The following is a 5,344-nucleotide window of genomic DNA, read 5'->3' as shown; positions in this document are numbered from 1 at the left end:
AGGTAATGCTAAATTTTTGATTAAATATCAAGGATAATATTCATTTTCCTTTGTACTATTTACTTAAATTAAGTCTCAATGATTATGTAAATACCTTAGTTATTATAAAAGTACTATCAAGGTCTCTGTCACATCCAAACATTTTCTTGATTTGGAGATTTACAATTTATCTTATAAAAAACCCATGCTCAAAAAAAAAACCACTTTTATTTCTAGTAAAGTTTGGATTTTCATCAAATATGAAATAGCCATCAGATCTTGTACCAACAATCAGTAATTGATTTTCATGGTTTGCTTTTAAGAGCAAATTATTTTTAGGACACATTTTTTCAAAGCTATATAAAGTATTCACTATAGTTTTTCAGTTTTTCTTATAGCATATTTTGTTCATCAAAATCTTTACTTATTTAAGTGATATTGTTTTAGCTGCAACCTTAGATATTATTCATATATTCTAATTTTATGTGTAGTTTACGTATTTTAGTATGATAATCAGCAGTATTACAACATTTTAAAAAATATTGCGGATAAAATTATGTAGACCACCACCCAATTCACTCACCCAATTCACTCTACTGCAAACCAGGGTAGTAGAGGTTAGAAAACAGATTTTTTAAACCAGACAACCTGGATTAATGCCTCAATTTAACCCAATAATGGCCATGTGACTCCTAAGTAGATTAAACTTTTTGGTTTGGACTTCACTACCACTAAAGGGAGATTATTAATAGTAGCTATTTCTTAGGATTATAATGTTAATAAATGAGTTAGCAATCTGACATGTGGGAAGTGTTTAATAATATTTGTTAACTAGTATTATTATTATATGCTTAGAACATGTTTGCTATAAATTTATTTATTTTTATTAAGCATTAAGAAAATTTCCAAACACTAGAATTTCTAACTTGTCCTTAAAACAGCATCTGTTTTTAACAGCTTGAATTCAGGAACAAATCAAATGTCACAAAATCCACCTACTGTAAGTGTACAACTCAATGATTTTAATTAATTTAGATATTTGTTGCACCATCAAAACAATATTTAAGAAATTTTCATCACCCCAAAATATCCCTTTTTGCCTGTTTGCTGACAATCCCAGAAACACTCCTAATCTCAGGTGACCACTGATTTTATTTCTGTGTCTATAAATCTGTCTTTTAAACACATTCTGTAGAGATGCAGTCATATAATAACAACCTTCTGCATCTGGCTCCTTTCACTTAACATAATGTCTTCAAGGTATATCCATGTTGTTACATGTATCAGTAGCATGCTCCATTTTACTGCTGAACAGTACTCATTTTATTGCTGAAAACCACGCATTTTATTTATCCATTCATTAGTTCAACAACATATGGATTATGTCCAGTTTTTTACAACCATGAATAATGTTGCCATGAAAATTCATGTAAAAATATTTTTTCAAACATATGCTTTTATTTCTCTAGGGGAGATGGATAGGACTGGAAATAATGAGTTGTATAATAGGTTTATATTTAACTTTTTAATAAATGTCTCTAATAAATGCCAAAATGTTTTCCAAAACTTTGGAAGTACTTTGCCTTTCACCAGCAATGTGTAAGTGATGCAGTTTCTCCACATTTTGAACAACACTCGGTATTATCTGTCATTTGATGATAGCCATTCCTGCAGTATCCATTTGTGCTCTCAATTTGTACTTTCCTAATGCCAAATGACAGTTAGCATGTTTGCTTATGTTTCTTGCCATTCCAATATTGATTTTGGTAAAATATTTATTTACTGAAAGCTCTGTCCAGCCATTATTATTTTAAAGTTTCTACTATAATTTCAATCAATCTATTGGTCCACCAGGGGAATATCATATAGAATAGTTACAATGCCCTCAAAATCCACTTTGCTTAGCCAGATATGGAGGTGAATGCCTGAATCCTAGCAGCTTGCAAGGCTATAACAAGAGGATCACAAGTTCAAACCCAGCCTTGGCAATGGTGAGGTGCTAAGAAACTCAGTGAGAGCTTGTCTCTTAAAAATACAAAGTAGGGCTGGGGATATGGCTTAGTGGTTGAGAGTCCCCGAGTTCAATCCTCAATACCCCCTCCACCCAAAAAAAAATCCTCTTTTCTCTGCTTATTCCTTTCTCCCTAACAGCTGGCAACCTCTGATCTTTTTACTATGTTCAGAGTTTTGCCTTTTCCATGAAAACTATCTATTTTGGGTATTGATTATATCAGTACAAGTTCAAGGACTATAACACACACACACACAACAAATATTAATATATTATTTATGGCACAGGATGTTAATGTGAGGTAGTTGTGCTCATGTGGGGAAGGGAGTATATAAAAAAATCTCTATAACTTCCCTCAATTTTTCTATGAACCTAAATTTTCTCTTAAAATAAAAAAAAGAGATCCATATATCTGGAGCCTTAATAATAAATAGTATCTATACCATGCTCAGAATACAATGTAAATATATGAATACTCTAAATTCATGTATACAAACATTAATCCTTAAATGAAAATTTAGGTCATTAAATTAAATCTGTCTATAAATGAAGTGAAATGTAATATATCCTTTAACCCAGTTATTTCACTCACAGATTTAAGTTTAGGGAAATTCTTGCACAAGTTTGCAAGGATACATAGACATGGATGTTTTATTTTGGCACTGTTCACAGAAGTGCCAGAATTAGGATAATCAAGAGAAGTTGGAAGTTGGAGACAATGTTAAGAAAATGAATAAGTAAATTATACTGGATTTGTACATGGATACATGTACAATCACCATTATATAAACAATTTCATATGTATAAAATTGAATTATAGCTATATGAATTAAGCACAGAGGATTTATTTAATGGGACATACTTTATATGATAAGTACTTTTCAAAGTACATACATAAAACTCATTAGACAACTGCATAAACAGAGAAATGGGGATTAGGGTTGAAGAATAAGAAAAAGGTGAGTTAGGAGAATAGCGTGAGACAAAATGCAGAATATCATGAGATGACCTCTGTGTACCTGAGATGAACACAAAAGAGAAACAACTACAAATTTATTTACCTAAATAAAATTTTTTCACCAATTATTAATCATTTTATCCTGTTAGGAAAATAAAGTCTATAAATTTTATTGTTTATTATTTTCATTGTACTTACTTAAGATGGAGAAAGAAAAGTATGGAAAAACATTCTTTCTCACGGTAACTCAGAGAGTGGAAAAGCATAAATAGAACAATGATCATGGATGACTTCTTGAGTAATATTTTATCACCATTTTCTCTCATTAGAGTAAATACAAGAGGAAAAATATTAGGAAATAAAAGTATAAAATCATTCCAGAGGAATAATATGCAGTGTAAATAATTCCTCCTTTTTACCTCTAGTGACAAAAATCATGGAATTATTTTACAAAAAAAGCAAAAAGGAGAAGAAATATCTGAATTTTCTTTAACTGATTCCTTTTTTTAATTTTAACTTCATTGTGTAGTAGAACGGATTTCTCATTTTGAAACCAACAAAGTGTGGCATTTTGGCTTTCCCACTCTAACCTTGTGTGGATTTTCTATTTGAATATTCCATCTCAACTGCAGTATTTCTCAGTATCAAGGACTAGATACACAGCAGAGATGTGCTTCTTAATGTATCATCTGTTCACAATGGTTTTGCATAATGGCTCTGTGTTGCTTGGAGATGTGCACTTAATCACAGCAATCCATACAACACGCTGTAATGTTCCACACTTAAATTAGCTCTTCCACATATTAAGGGGAGGGGAAGGTGAGGGAAAAATTTATCTAGAGGTTCAAGGATAATTCACATAGCTTTTCCGCAACTAATATGTCATAAAATATTAAATGACAGTTCATTTACTCTTACTGGCCCCTTTCATTAAGAACTTTTTGAAGATTAAAGTATGAATAAATTTTACACATCTTTTGTTGCAGTGGGAGGGAAATAGTTTATTTAAAACAAGGGAAAACTGAGGAAAACGTATCCTATTTTAGTCTCAAATTTAATGCATATGTTCTTCATCTTAGCTTTCAAAATCTAAAATTAGCATAGATAACTGGACATGCTACTGTTTTAATAAAAATATCATTCATTATAACATTCTTTAAAGAAAGAAATTTTTTAGAAATATCATTTAGAAATATCAATTTTAGCTGTTTAATTTGATAAGGTAAACTATAGAGAAAACAACCTATGCTGATAGCACAGAAATTTTTTTATTAAAAATTTCAAATGTATTAAAATTTGTTTATGCTCAGTCTTTGTCAGTGCTAGATATTTTTTCTCTTTCATAAAAATAAATTTTAAAACATATTTCTGATAGTATTTAAAATGCAAACAAGTAATATTAAAGATACACTAAGACATTATTAACAAATAGAGTTAGCCTCTATGGCCTCAAAAAAGGTTAAGAAACGTGATGGAGAACAAATACTAAATGGAAATCTGGGATTTAAGCCCAAGCAATTTAACTTCAGGGAGTGTATTTTTAATTAATATAATAGGCTGTCAGTAAGACCATCTGCAGAGAGATTGAGCTTGATTCTGAGTACTGAATGGAGAATAGCACTAATAATGGTCAGAATGGAGAAGGAAATACATAAGTTTACACAACGTCCTGTTTTACCCTAAAGTGCATAATTCAAGTGAATTTCTCAAGTACATTTAGCTTGGAATATATGTTAGCACTGCATATTTGTCCATTGATAAATGAAACTGATAACTGAATTATAACTGAATGAAAGGTTCAGAAAAATGGGGCCCCCATTTTTCTGGAAGACCAGAAAAGAAATATTCAGACCATTCTTTTAGATATTTTACTGACATCAAATTTCTTTATATATCATGAAGTTATGATTAGGATGAAGTTATGATATGATTCAATCTATTATGCTAACCAAGGTATAACTGATTGCATGGATTCTATGACCTGTATAAAAATGAATTAAATTTTAATCATTAATTTCGTCATGACAACAATCTTTATTATAACATAAAAAATAAAGTTCCTTTTGGTTCATAAGTGTGATGATTACTGAGTGGTCAAGTGGCTGTTCTGGGAGATGTGCCTTGCTCTGAACCTTGTTACCACATCTGCACATTACCCATCTGTTGTTAAAAAAAAATGCTATGGAAGATATTTTTCTTAGGTAAATTTAAACTCCTTCATTTTCTCCTGAGTTCTTATTTCTTTTTAATAAATGATATGATTCCACCTTACTCTGATCTCCCCTTCTGGGGCCCATTAGTCACCCTAGAAATTGTCTAAAAAGAACAAAAAATTATCTTTCTTATTACCTTCCAATACCTATCATACACTGTCGTGTTCAATTTTCAATTTTTTA

The 5,344-nt window shown here is 30.7% G+C and overlaps 1 pseudogene; it reads left to right on the top strand.

Annotated features, from left to right (window-relative positions):
* The first annotated feature begins 5,005 nt into the window (after positions 1-5,005).
* LOC144366986 (small nucleolar RNA U13) lies at positions 5,006-5,114 on the top strand (annotated as a pseudogene).
* The last annotated feature ends 230 nt before the right edge of the window (positions 5,115-5,344 follow it).

This window comes from Ictidomys tridecemlineatus, chromosome 9 (assembly GCF_052094955.1).
Source record: "Ictidomys tridecemlineatus isolate mIctTri1 chromosome 9, mIctTri1.hap1, whole genome shotgun sequence".
NCBI classification, from domain to species: domain Eukaryota; kingdom Metazoa; phylum Chordata; class Mammalia; order Rodentia; family Sciuridae; genus Ictidomys; species Ictidomys tridecemlineatus.
This window is presented reverse-complemented; position numbering and strand designations above follow the sequence as displayed.